This window comes from Pongo abelii, chromosome 1 (assembly GCF_028885655.2).
Source record: "Pongo abelii isolate AG06213 chromosome 1, NHGRI_mPonAbe1-v2.0_pri, whole genome shotgun sequence".
NCBI classification, from domain to species: domain Eukaryota; kingdom Metazoa; phylum Chordata; class Mammalia; order Primates; family Hominidae; genus Pongo; species Pongo abelii.
In genome coordinates, this window is record NC_071985.2 from 191,803,679 (window position 1) to 191,822,339 (window position 18,661).

At 50.2% G+C, this 18,661-nt stretch overlaps 1 protein-coding gene across 5 annotated transcripts in view; it reads left to right on the forward strand.

The window, feature by feature from the left end:
• Positions 1-18,661, forward strand: part of HIVEP3 (HIVEP zinc finger 3) — a 533,725-nt gene that overhangs the window by 364,516 nt on the left and 150,548 nt on the right. The window contains exon 1 of one of the 5 annotated variants that reach the window (XM_024256945.2): positions 7,996-8,120. The exons of the other annotated variants lie outside the window; for them this stretch is intronic. The gene's annotated coding sequence lies outside the window, so the exon portion shown is untranslated. Of the gene's footprint in view, positions 1-7,995; positions 8,121-18,661 lie in introns of those variants that run through there. 5 annotated transcript variants of the gene reach the window in all.

Sequence of the window (18,661 nt, forward strand, 5' to 3'; positions counted from 1 at the left end):
CTTGGGATCACACCCATGAGGACATGGGTATGATTATGCCCCCAACCACAAAGGGCTACCCAAATAAGTATGGGGTATGCATTTGTTCAGTCAATATCACTGTGCACCTACTGGGTGCTAGGACCCATATTGAGTGCTAGGAGTCCACAGAGGAGTGACGGCTTGTGCCCATCTGCAAAGAGGCCCTCCCAGGGAGTGAGGCCTCTGCTAGCTATGAGGAAGAAGGAAATGCTCACTTACTTCAGAGTTGTTGGAGATGTGAGACCCCAAAAAAGGAATATGGGGTCCTCCTGGCATCTGAGGGAAGTCCTGACTTAGCCATCTATAAGGGTTCTCTAGAGAACCAGAATCAATATGATAGACATAGAGATAAATGTAGATATAGACATAGGAAGAGACTTATTGTAAATAATTAGCTCATGTGCTTATGGGGGCTGAGAAGTCCCATGATCTGCTGTCAGCAAGCTAGAGATCCAGGAGAGCCCATGTGTATTTCTAGTCTGAGTCTGAAGGCCTGAGGCCCAGGAGATCCAATGGTATAAGTTCCATTCTGCAAGTGGGTAGGCTTGAGACCCAAGAAGAGCCGATGCTTCATTCTGGTGCAAAGGCAGGAAAAGACCAATGTCCCAGCTCAAGCAGTCAGGCAGGAGGAGTTTCCTCCTACTCAGCCTTTTCATTCTATTCAGGTCTTCAGTAGATTGGATGAAGCTCTCTCATGTTAGGGAGGGTAATCTGCTTTAAGTCTACTGATCCAAATGTTCATCTCACCCAGAAACACCCCCACAGACACACCTGGAACAATGTTTGGCCAAATGTCTGGGCACCCCATGGCCCAGTCGAGATGGCACATGAAATTAACCATCACACCCTCCTCCCACCCCCAGACTGCTATTGATCTTTCACCTTCAAACCAAGACCCACCAAATTCACAGGCCTGCCTTCCCCTCTCCAGGTCTCCCCTCAATACTTCCACCCTGCCACCCTCTGGGACATTGCCTCTGCTTATAAGTTTGCCTGACTCAGCCCTTTCTAAATAGGACACAGCTAGGTGCCCAGGGCCCTTGCTGGGATTCTCATCCAGTCAGAGTTCAGGGTGGGTTTGAGGAGCAAGTTGCAAGAGATCAGCAGAAAAGCCTCGGGAAGACAGCTCTCAGAGGGCTTGTTTTCAGGCCTGAAGGTACATGGCTGACTGGAATAAGAGCCTGGAGTTCCTGAGGGATCATGGAAGCTTCCTCTGCACTCCCAGGCAGAGTGGCAGAGGCTGCCATATTCCACTCCAGCTATGGGAAGCCTCAGGAGAAAGCCTTCCAGGTGCCCTGTTTATTGAGCACCTACCTGGTAGGTACCAAGCACAGACCCCAGAGCTCTCCTAACCTAGTAGGGGCACCAGACACAAATACTTTACTATAATGTGAGAAATATTTTGATGGTATATACAAAGCTAATTACCAGAACATCATTAAGAAGGGGGCTTTCAATTCTGCTGAGAGTGGAAGTCAGGAAAAAATAAGAAAAACAGGACATTTGAAGGAGAGCTTGTAGGACGAGTTCACTAAATAGGCAAAGAGAATTTACAGGGGAGCTGGAGGGAAGAGTGGATGGGGGATAGGAGAAGGAAGGGTACGCCAGGTAGAAGGAACAGCATGGGGAAAAGTGGAGTATACAAATTCACATTGTGTTTACGGACTAGTGAGCTGTCTGACCCAGGCCACGCCCTTCCTGGGCATGACTGCAAGTGGGAAGATTGCAAGGCTGAAGGCTGAAGGATTGGGGTTCTCACCTCTGGCCTTGAGAGGTCAGAAGGGCTGCAGTGGAAGCAGAGTCTGAGCAGGGATGGGGTGAGGCCACTTCCACAGTCCTTTGCTGTGGATGCAGGCTTTTGAAAGTAGCCTTTGCACCAGGCCCCACCCCTCCCGTATTCATTTCTCTCGCCCATGTCTTCGGCAGCATTCACTGCTTTCATCCACTGTTGTCATAGTTATTTTCTGTAGTGTGCAAGGCCTCTCCGGAACCAGACTGTGAGCTGCCTGAGCACAGGATCCTTCATGCCTCATTTGTCTTGCCTTGGGATTCCTTCCTGCCCCGCCCCGCCCCCCGCCCCCCGCCCCCCCCCCCCGCCGGGCCCTACCCAGCCCTTCGCCCTGGGCTGGCCACGTGGATTATATCAATCAGTTGGATGAAAGTCTCAGCAGAGAAGAAGAATATAAGGGCATCTCAGAATTCTTCTCTCCCTCTGCTACTTCCAGAACTCTTTTTTGTCATTCCTGTTGCTGTTTACCTTGTGTTCATGTTTATAGGGTCTGATTTAATTCTTATGTCCCCCTTCCCTTACTTCATCAGCTATTGGCAAGGACTAAGTCTTGTTCATCATAGTATCCCCCAAAGAGCTTGAGTTGGGGGGCTTTTTTATTGGGTGACTAATACATATTGCTTCTGTTATTGATACTTTAAATGCATTTTCTCTTTTAATTTTATCTGCTCTAATTTATTCCTCTAATTTTTTCCTGGATGTGTTATTCTCCCCATTTAGCAGCTGTGAAAACTGAGGTATAGGGGAGTTAAGCAGCCAGTAAGTGTCAGGACCAGGACATGCACCCAGATCCATCTTAATCCAAGCCGTGGAAGTTGATGCTGTACTTATGCACCTCCCTTGGTGGGCACAAAGCCATGGGCAGAGTAAATATTTGTTGCTATTGATGATCTTGCAAGTCCCTTGGCTTGGGGAAAACCTGTTCTCACAGCTGCCAGGGGAGTGTGGCTTGACTAATCTTCTGATTTCCCGGAACTGAAGGCCCCGCCTTCCCCACCTGGGGCCTGCTGAGCCCTGTGGGAGTCCCCCAGAATGCTGGTGAAAAGCCAGAATGAGGCAGTCTCAGAGCCCAGGCCAGACCCAAGTCTCAGTCTGAAGTATAGGAAAAGAGGATGCTTTTGTCATTTGGGGAAAACTATTCCATGAGCTTGAGGCCAACTGGCCTCCTGTAGTTGCTGGTTACCAGGCAGGATGATCAGAGGAGCCGTGTGTTAACAGTTCAGCATGTTCTGAATATCTGTGACATTCCTAAGAGCTAAGATTTGGTCATGCACAGAGATGCAGAATCTAAGGGGGCAACAGACACATGAAGAAATGACTCTCACAGTGGGGCACAAGCCATGACAGTCTGTATCAAGTACTGGAGGCTCATGGCAAAGGAAGCGGCCAACACTCCCTGGGGGCCAGGGAAGCCTTCACAAGGGAAGTGGCCTCTGAGCTGGCCTGGAAGGCTGAGTGGGAGCTGGCCAAGCAGATGGGTGAGGGGAAAAGTATAGGGAACTGCATGTGCAAAATGCACTTGGCAGGCTCAGAAACAGTGAGAGATTCTGTATGGTGGGAGCATAGGGTGGATGGGGATAGTGCAGAGAGAGGGAGGTTTGGACTGGTAAACTGAGGCTCTGTTGTTAAAGGCCCTAATAGACCGGTGGTTTTGCTGAACAGGGACCCACTTGAAGGTGTCCTAGAGAGTTCTACCTGTGTGGAGAATGGATTGCAGGGGTAAGCTGGGCACAGTGCCAGGGAGAAGGCTGTTGGAACTTGTTGGTGATGGTGGCCTGAATTGAGGCACCAGGCATGGAGAAGGGCTTCTGGCTTTGGGCTTGAGAAGATTGATGCCCACATCCATGAAGATGAGCAGTATGAGAGGAGGAGGATTCTGAGTCACCATATGGGAGGACAGTAATCAATGCTACTGTTTATTGAGCACCTACTATTTTGTACACTGAAGAGTTCTATTGCAGTATCTTGTCAAAACTTCCCAGCAGCCCTTGGAGATGAGAACGTCAAGATCAGTGACATCAAGTAACATGCCCAAGGTGGCACAGTAAGTGTGGGGCTGGAGCCTGAACCCAGGTCTATGTGGCTCCAAGGCCCATGCTGTTATCCACAGCATCGGGTTAAGTCAGGAAGCTGGAAACACAGTTCTCAGGCTGGAGAGAAAGGATGGGAACTGGGTCTGGAGGGTTGGACCTCAGGAAGGTGATATCCATAAAATGCAAACTCTAGTCTCTGTCCCAGGACAGAAGCTTCATGTGTGCAACAGGTCTATGAAGAGAGCACCTACCATACATGTGCGCATGCACACACACACATACACATACACACACACACACACCCCAAACAGGAAAACAACCAAAGCATCTGAGTCCAGGAAAGCACAGCAATGGGGATGGAGGATGGAGAGAGGATGGTTGCTAAGTCAGTATAGGACCTAAACATAAATAACCCAGAAGGCCCACAGGGCCTGGTTGCTCAGCCCCACCCCACCTTAAAAGTGCTCCCAACACACTGTGGTGGTCCCTAGCTCCTTGGGAGCAACAGTGGGTTCCAAAAGTGTGTCTAATTTTGTTGTTATAAGCTGGAAACAAAATTCCATAGAGATAGCCTTCTAGATGGCAGATCAAATGCCAAACCTGCCCTCTGCTCTAATCTCTTTTAGCTTGTAAAGTCTCTACAGTGTGATGCTGGCTTTACAGCAGATCCAGGCTCTGTGTGTGTGTGTGTGTGTGTGTGTGTGTGTGTGTGTGTGTGTGTGTAACATTTCCGTGGAAACAAGCATTCAGCATTCTAGCCTGGGACAGCTGGATCACAGTTTTCTTGAATTGTAGCTCCAGAAGTAGAATGAATCTTATCTTTCCATCTTGTATGCCCCTACTCCGGCCCTCTCCAACTTTGTCAAACAGCAGTGTAACATTTAGCAGTGGGATATCTGTTTACCTGTCAGTCTCTATCCATGAACACAGGCTTGTGTATTACATGTTCCCAACACAGAAATGGTGCCTGATTCATGTTTGAGGAATGGAGGAATGTGGGAAGGCCCCCAGGGCCAAGTACTGGGACTTTCTCCAGACCTGGCCCAGTTACTTGCAGGGGATGGGACTGATAGGAAGGAACTGGCACCTGGTACCACCTGCCTTTCAGATACATGGTGGGAAAGGTGCCCTGCACCCCAACTCTGCCTTTCTGCAGACTGGTGGAGGCCTGGTCTGCAGGTGGGGGCTCACAGAGCAGAGTCGAGGTCAGGTTGGTAGCCTCGAAGCAGGGCTGCCTGCCCCCACCTTCTTTCTCTGCGCTCTGAGGCTGGAGTCCTGAAGACCTTCTGGCTTCCCGTGAGAATTGGCACCAGAACTGAGGTAGGGGCTGAGTCTTGAAGTGGGGACAGATGGTTGTGGGAGGAGCTAGGTGAGGGCTCCCCAGCTGACACTCCTGGCCTGGAGAATGACTACCGCTGGAAAGGCCTGCGTGGCTTGGAAGGCTCAGGGGAATCAAGTCTGACTGTGTCTGGTACAATGAAAGGGCTTGACAAATTGCATTTTCCTTCATCCTTCCCCTCCACCTCGTTAGGGCCAGCTCAGGACTCCGTGTTTTGGGGGGTTGGCATGGGGATATCCCAGGCTCCCTGATGGCTGCAGAGGAGTTTGTCAAGAGAAAGGAGGAGACAAATCCCAAGCCACCCCAGTCTCCTGAGCATTCAAGCCAGTCTAGCTGAGAACCCCGCCTTTCATCCCAGCCCCCAGCCAGGGACCCTAGGACATCAGCCACAGTTCTGGGTTGGGTAAATTCTCCCCTGTCTTCTGGTTAGTTTGTCTTAGGATTTGCCCCTCAGGACCATTCATTCACTTAACAAACATTTGTAAACTTATCAGTCCTGGGAGGGGAGAAGGATCAAGATGGAAAGTTCCCTGAAGCTCCCAGTCTGAGGAAGAGGAGGCCCCCAATAACTGACTTCAAATGTGAGGTGATGGGCAAGTCTGTAGAGGCAGGAACTATTGAGTTGCCTGTGGCATCATGGAAGGCGACCAAATCCATTGGGAGGGTCCCTTGAGGCCAGGCCACCTCTCAAAGGTGGGGAGGATGTCATTCAACTTGGGGCAGGAGCAAGGCTGTCATCTGAGCCTGTGTGTGTGAATGATAAAAAGTCACCCCTCAGGGCATATGAATTATAACAAGGCACCCACCTCCTCTGCCTGGAGTTGCTTTCAGCCAGAAAATGGGAAGCAGGACAGTGGGGGCAGGGCAGGAGTGGAGTGAGGAGCAGGAATCTGTCCCAGGGGGCACCCCACCCCAGTTGCCCTGCTCAAGAGAAGGACCTGTATCAAAGGCAGGCTTGGATTCAGGGTGTGAAGGACAGCCGGAGGGGTGGAGAAGACATTTCAAAGGGAAAGCCTGTGTGAAGACCTCAAGAAGTGGAAACTGGTGCAAAGTGGTGCGTGTTGGGGGTGGTGGCTGGGCAAATGGCAGGGTGGGCTGAGCTCTGGGAGATGCAGCTGGTCCGTGGGGCCTTGCATGCCAGATCAGGAAGTTTGGTCCTTCCCTTTGGGGCTTTGTCAGAGGGAGGATGACCCAATTAGAGCTGGGATTGGGCCCTGGGAGCTGATGGAAGTTGAGAGAGACTGGGGTGGTGGTGATCCACAGAACAGCTGGGCAGCTTGGCAGCTGGTCAGTGGGTTTGCAATTGTGTACGTGAGTGTGCAGACCCATGTCCAGCTGCAATCACACCTGCCTTGACTCTCTGCAAGCCCTAGAGCCATAGCTTCCTCCTCTCTGCCCCTAGGAGTGTAGTGCCTCTTAGAAAGTGGGGGTTCCCTTCATTAAAGCTGGGGGTCTGGGAGGAGTCTATTTGCTCTGATCTGGCTTTGGAGGAAGGGTGGCGGCTCTATCAGAGGCTGTTGTATAAAGGCACACAAATGCCCAAGGTCACTAATCCGCCCTTTGGGCATGACTTTGGAGCCAGAGGAAACCTGGAGCCTCCAAGGATCCCTCTGGAAACTTGGGTCAGCATAGTGCTTAGTTCCCTGTGGGGCCTCAAACTTTCATGACCCTGAAAGGGAGTGCTTGGTTAAATTCTGCATCCTAGGCACTTAACTTACCTCACTCTAGTCCTGGCTTAACCCCACTCTACACCCCCCACCCCCAGCTCCATTATCTCCTCCTGAGGCTGTTCCTGGAGTCAGCCAAACCCAGGGCCAGCCGTGGTTCCACTGTGGCAGAGGGCTGACCTCTGCCAAATAACATTTGGTGGGCAACAGTGAAATAACAGATCACGGAGAGAGATCTCAGGGTCCTGGCCTTCCCGCAGACCCGTGGGGGCCTGACTGGGAACTGGCTCAAGTGTGCTTGATCCTGGCCAGAGCAAGGACCAGAGTGACTCAGGCCCAAATCCCGAGATCCAGCAGCTTCTGGTAAAGTCAAGCCATTGGGAAGCCCCGGGGTGTCCCCCGCCCCCACCCCAGGCCTGAGCCCAGGGAGGCCCTGGCAGGCCCGCCCCGCCCAGAGCTCATTAAAGCGGATTCCCGCCTGGGGAGGCGCGGGCTTCCCGGAGCCGGGCTGGCACCCAAGGGGAAGGCGTAGAGCGCACACTTTGGGGACGGCGATGGACGCCCGCTGGGCCCGAGTGCGACCAAGGCGTGGCGCCGAGTGGCAGGGCCCCGGCGGCGGCGACCGGGGCTTCCCTGTCTGCCCTCCCTAGAGGGCCCAGAAGGAAAAGACAGCGCGGGAGCCGGGGCGGGCGCGGAGGGAGGGGCGGCACCCGGAGTGACACGGCCTGTCACCGAGGAGGCCGGCGCGCAGACCCTCCCCGCGGCCGCCGGCAGCCAGGGATTCCCCGGGCGAGGAGACCCTCCCGTGGCAGCCGCCAGCCGCGCCCGGGCCCATCTGCGACCCCGGCCGCGAAGGCATCCCGGGGTGGCCAGCAGTGAGGCCGAGCGGGCGGGAGAGGCGCCCCGGGCCGGCGGCGGGGTCCCGGTGCTCGGCGACAGGAAACTCTGGGGAGTGAATGGAAAGAAGTGGGTGGTCCGGCCCCTGCGACTTCCCCTGACATCACTGCCCAAATAAGGAGCTTCCAAGCGGCCGCGGGGCGGCCCGGAGCCGCGCCCGCCGCCGGCGCCCGCCCGCCAGCCCGCCCCGCGCCCACCCCGCGCCGCGTGGGCCGCCAGCGAGCGCCCGGGGCACCGCCGGGCGGAGCCGAGCCGGGCGGAGCCGAGCGCGCGGGCGCTGCCGAGCCGCGCGGAGGCCGGGCGCGCAGCCCAGCGCAGCCCAGTCCAGCGCGGCGCAGCCCAACCCAGAGCAGCGGAGCCTCGGCCGCCCGCAGGTAAGCAACGAGCGCCCCGCGCGCCGCGCCCCCGCCGCGGCCTGGCAGCCCAGGGGCCGGGCACCGCCGAGCGGGCGGCAGAGGGACCGGAGGGAGCCGCGTCGGTGGGAGAGGGCTGGGCGCGGGCGCGCGTGCAGTAGTGCGTCGGTGCCAACTCCCGGGACCCTTGGAGTGAGGGGCCCCGGCTTCTTCGCAGCCTGCGGTGGCCTGATGCACGCGCTCTCAGCCAGCGTTTTCCAGACGCTACTTCTGTCACCACCCTAGGGCGACACAAGCGTTCCCGCGTTCACACACTTCTCTGGCACACTCGCGCCTGGCACGGCCGTTGGCGTGCACAGCCTCCTGTGTCCAGCGCAGACTCTCAGCCCGACGCGGCGCTCACCCCTCGCACCCACGCATACCGTGGGACACACCGGCGGGAGCTGCTGAATGGGTTTGGCAGCCCTAGCTTCCCCCAAGGCCATGCAGTTTCAGTCTGTCAGAGCCCACCAGCCTGGGGCTCCTCGGGGCTCATTGGGAGTGAGTTAAACTAGCCTTGCTCTGGATCTTCCCGAGGAGCCCCTCCTCCCGGCATAATGACACCTGGCACTGGGGGTACATCCTAGCAGGTTGTACCTGGCGTGGTCAGGAGGGTGTGGCGACTGGGAGAGATCTACTCCCACTTCACAGCCTGGATGTTTCCAGAGCGGCTTCTACTCCAGGGGCATTTCTGAGAGCACCCGCCCCGACCCCCCCTTAATCAGAGCAGGGTGCTTGGGCTTCAGACAGAAGTGGTGGTGGCTGCAAAACAGGTGCAGATAGCATCAGCCTTGGCATCTTGCAGGGATCTCTGCATAGTGGCCACAGTTGTTTATCTATAAAAATATAATGTATTGATTGATGTTTCATCAAGGACATAGGGGAAACTGATAGAGCCAAATTATGGGTCTATCTCTTAGTGACTCTGGACAGACTCCTTCGTCTCTTTCAGGCTGTGATTTATCAAAAATGGAATGAGTGTCCCCAGAGGTATGTTTTTAAGAAAGATTGAGATCACGTAAGTAAAAAATGTTTTGTAGATGTAAAGCCTTGTGCACGTGCCAGTAACTGTGGTTTGGATGATTTCTGGGCTGGTAGTTGTCATGGCTCTGCTCTGTGACTTAGAACACCCTTTCTGTTCCATCATCTGCAAAAAGGGGTCATTAATAAGTGTCCTGTGTGCCTAGTAGCAGATTTTCCCAGTGTGTTCAGTGGATTGTTAGTTCTGAAAGCTGTTCCACCAGTAAAGGTTTCCCTGTTAGAGTAAGAATGGCAAATTGTGCAAGCTCTCTATTACCCTTTTGGCCAATTACAATCCATACTGGCAAATGAAAGGCTCTGAGAAGTCCTGCAATAAAAGACTCTTTAACTTTGTCCAACCCAGCATTTTTTTCTAGTTGCGGGCCCTTTTCAAGTTAGTAGGCTTGCTCTCCAAGGAAACAGTGCTTCAGGGGCTACCCATAGAGATGATGTAGTGTTGTACAGTTGCAACCAAACTTTGAGAGCTAAATTCTAATTGGTCTGTTTTAATGGAGAGTGAGCAGAAGCCCAGAACAGTTAAGAGGCTCATCTGAGGTCACACAGCTAAACAGTGGCCCAAGATCACCCAGTAGTTAGTGGTAAAGCACGGACCACAACATGACTCCCCATCCAGTGCTCTCACCTCATTGAATGACATCCAGAAGTTGAGAATTTTCCTCTAGAACCAGTCTTGCTGCTTTGTATGGACATTTTGCAGAATGTGTTTAAAAAACATAAAGATTCAAATGATTTATTGTTGAATGAATTAAGTGATAACCAGTTACCAACTCTGTGCCATTCATTTTGGAGACTTTAGCATGTAAAGTTCAACCAGATGTGGAGCCTGTGGTGAAGAGCTTGGTAATGGTACCACAGTCATCTCTCACACATGCACACGTACACATGTGTGTGCACTCTTACACACTCAAACACCCACTTCTACACACAAGTTTGTTGCTACACGTGCACACACCCACAGCCCACTCTAACTCACTCACACACGCCATCCTGTACACTCATTCGCACGCACAACCCTTCTCCTCTACACACACCTGCTCCCATGCACTCTCACTTATGCGATCCTGTATACTTGTTCATACTCACACATCTGCTCCTATGCACACTCTCACACACACACATTCGTCCCATTGTGTTCTAGGCTGCAGCTATGAGGTAGTTGTGGCAATGGGGATGTCCCCTTGTCCCCATGTCCCCAGAGCTGGTGAAGGGGGGCCAGGCACTAGCTCCCCAACATGAGTACTTAGCATGTGGGAGTGCTTTGCAGGGCCAACCCAATGCCGCATTTCCTCCGTGTCTCCCAATTTCTTCCATTTTCTGCCATATTTGTGGATATTGGCCAACTACTGCTTGGTTGCATGTGATGGGACAGCAACAGCTCTGGCTTCTCCTGTGCTGTTTGCTTTAATCAATGTCAAAGCACTGTGAGGGCAAGGACCGCAGCATCTAGCAGAGAGCCTGGCATAGAGGAGAGGGTCAATAGCATTTATTGAATGAGTGTCTGCCAGATGCTAGGATGGCCATGACCCAGGCCAACATCCAGGGGGATTTGATGAACATGTTTGCTGAGTGCCTGCTGGGACCTGGGCACCATTCTAGGGACTACAGCAGTGAAAACTATTTAATCCCTTCTTTCAGGGAGTCTGCATTCCATTGGGAAGAGAAATAATGAATATTAATGGATCAGATAAAGCTAAGTCGTCATATACACTCTGAAGAAACTCAAACAAAGCTGTGTGATGGAGAATGCCAGGGAGGAATGGGAGAAGCTACACGTGGGGGCCCAGAGAGTTCTCTGAGGAGCTGACATTTATCTTGAGATCTGAGTAATGAAGAAGTGACAGCCTTGCAAAGCTTTGGGGAAAGAATATTTGCCATAGAAGAACAGCAGGTACAAAGGCCCTGTAGCAGAAAGGAGCTGGGCTAGGGACCAGGAAGAGGCCATACTTTTGCAGTTCGCTGCTGATATTCTTGCCAGCACCCTTTGGAGGGGGTAACTGCTGGTGTTTGATCTGAGACCTACTTATCTTCCTGATTCAATCACTAAAGCCAAGCAGTGCATCCTGGGCTTTGTGGGGCGGGGCTGCCCTCTAGATCTGTCCATCCTCAACCCCTGTAAATGAGGAAAAGGTCAGACTTCTAAGGACCCTCTTAGCTCTACCGTTATAGAATTCGATGCTCTGTTTGCAGGAGGTTTGCAGGAGACAATTCAGGTGGTCCATCTGGAAGGATTGTGAATTAGTTGTGCTGCTTCCATTATTAATAACCATGATGTCATACATCTGTGCGGTTCCTGATCGGCTGCAGAGCACTCTCCCTTATTATCCTGTTCACTCTGTGGACTAATCTGCCAAGCGGGGGATGGGATGGAAAGAGCGCAGACACTGCCACACACTGCCGCAGGCTCACCCAGGCCACTTCACCCCCTTGAGCCCCTGCTTCCTCCGCTGCAGAGCAGGATCACAGGAGAACCTGCCTCCCGAGGCTCTTGGTGGGGTGAAGTGAGAACATGCACTTCAAGGCCCGGGGGTGTAGCAGGCACTTGGTAACTGCTGGTTCCTGTTTTACAGATGAGGAACTCAGAGCTAAGAGGGATCATGACTTTCTTTTGTCTGCTTCTGTGTCCCTAGTCTTCCCGGCCCAGGGCTCTGGGTCCATAGTGGGCTTTTAATAACTATTAGGTTGAGTTGAGTTGCCTGTGGTCAAATAACTGGTTTGAGCTAGGACTCAAACCCAGGACTTTGGGTTCCAAAGTCCTTTTTATAAACATCACGCTGTTTGGGAATAATTGTCATTAACAAAGACAAACCTTCACATGCATTCGTGGATGAGTTATTGTTGCTTGGTTGAGAATCTTAGAATTGGAAGGTCTCAGCAGTTTTGAGGTGTGATATTCTTCGTAAACCAATTAACAGATTTCTTAAGAAACATTTTAGAACCTTCCAGAAGAGGGTGTAGTTGTGAGAAAATGGTCTGAGAATTCAGAGCAGTGGTTCTTAACCAGGGGTGCCAGTTGCTGTCACCTGAGGGCTTTGAACAGAAGAGCTCCAAGTTCCACCCTGATTGTCTGATCAGAGTGTGGGGACAGCATGTGGGCATGTGGAGAAGTGCCCTGGTGCTAGATGTTCTGCCTGGGATGAGAAGCCCAGCCAGCAGGAGGCCCAGGAAGTCAGGCAGGCCTTCCATCTGCCTCCCATTTCCATCTGTCCTTGGCTGTGGCTCCGACCCCCTTGTCCCGGACCTGCAAAGGCCACATGGTAGGAGCACGAGCTATGGCGTCCCACAGACCGGAGTTTATATCTCCTGCTTTCTAGCCCTGTGCCTTTCCTATTTGCTTTGCCTCTCCTAAACCTCAGCTTCCTGATCTGTGATGTGGGAATGCTCACACTTACCTACAGGGTGACAGATGTCTCATTAGATACCTGTGCCTGGCACTTAGTAGGTGAACCATAAACAATAACTAGTTTCAGTTGTTAGGATGAAAAATTACTGAGAATAATAAAAACTGCAGTATTTGCGAATGAATCAGCTGCTCCTCAAGGGGGCAATAAAATAGACCAATTTGCCCCAAACACCAGCCTTTAGGAGGAAGGTACATTCCATGCCATAAGCATCAGTCTTTGGGTGAAAGAATTGCCAGCTCTGCCATCTTCCTAAACCTCTTCATTGCATAACCATTGCTGAGGTTATGCAATGGTTATGCATAACCATTGCTGAGGTTATTGGAGAGCTGAGGGCTGAATGGGGACCAAGGCCAGCATCACTTCCCATGCCTCTGACAGATCGATGGGCTCAGAGACGAGGATGTGAGCTTTGGATATCAGTGTGAGTTTAGGCTTGTGCTCACCAGCATCAGCCTGGTCTCTTGCTCCTGAGGCCACCGTGTGGGGCAATTGGGGTGTAAACACCCGGCTTGTGGTAGTCTCGGGAGGTTGTGCTTCTCACCTTACTCTGTCATTTATTCATTTATTCAACAGTGGATTGGGTCCTTCTAGGGGCTCAGCTCTGGGCTAAGCACTAGGAGAGAGTCTGCGTCCCCAAGAAGCTCAGAGTTGAGCAAATCTACCACCCACAGGCCACATGGCCATGTGGAAGTTGTATTTCCTCTCCAGGTCTCAGTTTCCTCATCTCTAGAATGGGATCATTCTTGTTACTTCCCCAGAGGAATATTTTGTTGTTTTTAGGGACCCAGCCCAACAGGCTCTGAAGTGCTGTCTAGGCCTTAGGGCCTCTGATGGAGTGGTCGGGCAGAGAGAACAAGGGCTTCCTTACCAGGAGGAACTTGACTCTGATGCTGGTCCTGCCCTTTTCTCACTGCGTAATTTGCTACATTTTTAAGTTCTCTGTGTTTCATTTTCTTCGTTTATAAAATGTAGTTATAATGCCTTCATTGCAGGGCACTGTGAGTGTTAGTTGAGGTGATCATATAAAGTACCTGGCTCTGAACAAATGCAACCCCCATTTCCTTTCTGTCTGGCTCTTAACTCTGCTGCCTGGTGCATTGCTGCTTTGGAGAGTCATCTCAGCCCATCAGTGCACAAGTTCAAATACCCAGGAATGGTCAGGGGTAGGCAGACAATCAGATTAGAGCTCCAGGTAATAAGCACGTACGTGTCCCTTGGTGAAAGGCGGGCATGGGGAGATGGTTCCAGCCCACAGAGGAATCGGGGCCAGGGTATGGAGCTGGGAGTCCTGGGTTCTGTTCCTGGAACTGCCACTAAGTACTGTGTGTCATTTGCCAGTTCCCTCCCCTGTCTGAACCACAATGTCCTCAGCTGCAGGCTGGCCTGAGGGATCCCCTGGGTTTCTTCCTGCTCTGAGAAGTCCATGGGCCTTTGATGTGCAAGTGCTGAGTGAATACAGTAAGGAAGTGAACTGGCTGCGTGTGGGGGTGTGGGGATTTTACCAGCTTTTTCTAGCCTGGACTCTGTTGGAATTGATTGTGTGAGGAGGCCAGCAGACAGGCTCTGGACAAGGAAGAGACTGTGGTTTCTAATTGGCAGAGCCACTCATGGGAGAGGAGGCAGGCAAAGAAACGTTAATGACATTAAATTAAATTAAAAGAAGGGCATTACCCTATTTTTTTTCTTAAAGAAGACCCAAAGGGCTCTGAGCCACCTGCTTCCCAAATAGCTTTGTTCTGATTTGAATTCAACAGTATGTTTGGGTGTAAAGAGTTGTTTTCAAGTTACCAGTGTGGAAGCAAGAGATTACAGAGTAAAACCAAGCATATAGTCATTCACTTAGCAGACATCTGTTGAGCCCTCACTGTATGTCAGGGCTGCTCTAGGCACTGGGGTACAGCACTGACCAAAACAGAGCACAACTGGGGCTCTCAGGGAGCTCATAAACTAGTGGAGGGAGGCCAATCGTGAACAAAGGAACACGGCAATAGGGAATGTGTCAGATGGGGTCAGTGCCATGGAGAAGCATGAAGCAGGGTGGGAAGTTAGAGAATGCCATGGGGAGGGATTCAGGGGCTCTTTTCTCTCTCTCTTTTTTTTTTTTGAGATGGAGTCTCACTCTGTCACTCAGGCTGGAGTGCAATGGCACAATCTCTTCTCACTAGAACCTTCGCCTCCTGGGCTCAAGCAATTCTCTCACCTCAGCGTCCCAAGTAGCTGGGATTACAGGCGCCCGCCACCACACCTGGCTAATTTTTGTATGTTTAGTAGAGATGGGGTTTCCCCATGTTGGCCAGGCTGGTCTTGAACTCCTGACCTCAAGTCATCTGCCCACCTCGGCCTCCCAAAGTGCTGGGATTACGGGCCTGAGCCACCGTGCCCGGCCTCAGAGGCTCTTTGCTGCAGGATGGTCAGAGAAGGTATCACTGATATGGTGACCCATGAGTGGAGCCATAAAGGAAGTGTAGAACTGAACAGACTAAGGAAAATTTCCTTTCTCTGTGGGGCACACGGAGGTCTATGGAAACATCTCATTTGAAGCTGGAAGGGTCAGCTCGGTCAGACAGCTCAGACTCTGGGCTGTCCTGCTTTGGAAACAGTGTATCAAGTCTGCTTAATGATAATTGTTACAGCAACTTTAATAATAATAATAGTGAGCCGCATGGGACAGGGCTTTAAGCCTTCAAAATGTCTTTCCACGTAGACTGTCTTATTCAGCTCTCTCACAAGTTAGAAGGTATTATCTCCAGACTGCAGTTGAGGAACCTGAGAACTATAGATGTGGGGTGACAAGCCCAGGACTGTATCAGAAATGAGGGGCAGAGTAGACACTCAAACCCAGACTTGCTGCCCACTGGACACTGTTTCTCCCTGCAGGGCAGCTGGGATCCACTATAGTACCCAGCATACCACCTTGTGTGCAGTGGAGAATGGTATCTGTTTCTTGAAAACAATAATAAATCCATAGATGAAGGAGGCATGACAATTAAATACCATGTTGTATACTGGAATGGATTCTGGAACAGAAAAAGGACATTAGTGGAAAAACTGGTGAAATAGTTACTAGTAACGTACCAATGTTAATGTCTTAGTTTTGACAAATATACCTTGTTATGTAAGATGTTCACATGGAAGGAAACTGAGTAGAAGCTATATGGGGTCTCTGTTCTATCTTTGCAACTTTTCTGTCAATCTAAAACTATTCCAAAAGTGAACATTTTATTTAAAAATAAATGAATGAATCCATATACACTTCCACTAGCTGTCCTCCTCAGGGTTGCTTAGGAAAGCCATAAAGAGTCATTAAGTAATTAAATCTCTGCTACTGGTCATCTCTAAGCATACTATCTCGAGTTGCCTGTGTGAGAAGGAGCAAAATTATAAACCAGGGCCTGTAACAACACTGGCAGAGGAATTTTCTATTGGAGATTCCTTCCCCAGGGACTGCCCCCAAGTGAATTTCATGTATACCGTATAACTTACATTTTAACCTATGCCAAGTATGCCCTTTGTATTTGGTGAAAGTTCACCAACTCAATTTCACTTGATGCTATAACAGACAGAAACATACTTTTACTTGTAGAGCTATATCAAGTGAGTATATATCTATATAATGAATTGCAGTGACGATAGCTGGGAAGGAGTAGGTGCAAGGAGAACAGAGTCAGAAGAGTCCGAGGGCTGGAAAGGCCTTTAAAGGTAATCTGGTTTTCTTTTGCAGTAGAAAACATTTAGGCCCAGGGAGAGGTGTCTCATGGAGTGGATGAAAGAGAACAGGGGCCAGGGGATTTTGAGGCTTAGTGCCTCATTCTCCATTCACAGAACAAGTGAGTTGGCTTAGGTGAGTCTCTGGGGACCCTTGGGCTGAAAGCCACCGAGCAAGGGATTGATCCAGGCCCACCCTTCAACTGCTGAGCCACACAGCTTAGCCTGTGCAGGACACCTGGCCTCCTAACGGTTTCTTGCCTTGGCATGCGAACATTTGGTGTCGCCCTGAAATCTAGGAGAGGCACCAGATGCCCAGGTGGGCAGGAAACCATCATCATCATGGGTTGATTAGAACCCATCTGTTTTTTTAAAAGGGTAAGATATCCGGGCTCTTTATTTTAAGCAAGCTCTGATCTTATGAAATAAAGAAGTCCAGCTTTTCCCATGATGTGTTTGTAGACCACAAGTGCCATGGGGTGTAAAGATGTGTTACAGGGAGAAAATGAAAGTCCAATGGCCAAGTACATTTGGGAAACTTTAAAGACCCTTATCCTGTAGGAGTTCTCAGTCTTTAATATGCAAAAGTGCATTGGGTATCTGCAAAATAGTATGTGTGTGTGAGGGTTGTGAATGTGAGTGTGTGTGTGTAGAGGTGGGTACCATGGGCACCTTTTTAAGGTTAATTGATCAGAGAACAAATATATATATATGTTATATATATATATTATATACATACACACACACACACATACACACACACACATTTAGACACATACAGAATAGCTGGAGAAGAGTTCCACAGAAAAACATTTTGGGAAATGCTAAGGTTATCTGAGGTCAAAGCTAAAAAATTTAAAGTGAATAAACAGTGACTCAAAACTTATTTCTGCATGTTAGTTTCAGCATGTCAGTTTCTCACATTTTTTCCCACTTTGTTAGCTTAATTTCTTTTTTCCTCAGAAGAAAAATGGCATGCAAATGATCCTTCTCCCTTCCCTACGTGCGGTGCTCATGGGAGGCAGAAGTATTGTGTGTGCTCATTGAGACGAGGGTAACCAAGCTCATGTGACAAATCAATGGTGGGTTTGTAACCCAGAAACCCACGTGTGACATTGGTGTTTAGGAGCTAAAAAAGAACCTTATTTTAAAATGCCACTAAAGACCAAAAACCCTTTTGTCATGCATAGCTTTCACACGCAGAGTTGCCAGCACCTGCACATACACAGGTGTGTTTGTTACCTCTCAGGGCAGGCTTCTTTACTGGTCAGTGTGCCTGGTCAGTGGAAATGCCCAGTGAGGTGGGGACACCCTCTGATTTGATGATGATTTCTCACTAGGCCGATCTTCACCTGACTCCTTGTCCCAGCCTTTCACCCCTCCACGTTGCTCGTAGGGTGAGTCCTGTAGACTGCCTGGCTCTTTAAAACTCTTCCCATCCTGGGCCCTGCCTCAGCCTCCACTTTCCCTGATCCTCGGCCCCATGTGTAAATCCTGCCCCATGCCAAATCCTGCTCCTCACTCCCCCAGGCACGTCCCCAAGCATGTCAGGGTTAGGGGCCAATTCCATGCTGTGATTGCCTCTCGTTGGAAACTGGACTTCAGTTTCCTTACCTGGCATGTGAGAATAATACTCTCTTAAAGGCTCTGCAAATAAAGCAAAGGATAAATAACAGAGAGGGAAATTTTAAGGGAGAATTTTCTTTCTCTGTGGATTAGATGGCAAGAGATATGTGGGAAGGCTTCAGAAACAACTAATTGGTGATGACGTGGTTGGCTTAGCTAGTTCTTCAGACTCTGGCATGTTCTTATCTGACCTGTGTGACCTCAAACAAGTTACTTGACATCTCTGAGCCTCCCTTTCCTTGGCTATAAACATGGACTGCAGTGACCATGTCTCAGGGCTTTGAATCAATGCTGTGAAGTTTGTCAGGAACCCAGAACAGTGCCAGGTGCATCGAAAGCTATGTATTAGTTATTATTTAAAGAATTATTAGTTAGAAAATTATTGTTCTATCAAGTAACTAAAAACATAGCCAAGTTTCAGAAAATGTTCAAAAGATAAACAGATAGTACACAGATATAAAAATGGCCCATAAATATATGACTAATGCTCTAGCCACCGAAAAAACAAAAGATTGTAAATTAAAAATGAGATTGTTATTGCCTAGAGGTGGCAAAATATAAAAAAATAAAAAAAATAGGGAAGATCTAGTACTGGCAAGGGCCAAAGGGTCTTGAGAATCTCACTTGGTAACAATGAAAATTATAAATGCATATTCAGTCATCCCTTGGTATCCATGGGGAATTGGTTCCAGGACCCCCTGAGGGTGCCAAAATCCACAGCTACTCAAGTCCTTTATATAAAATGGTGTA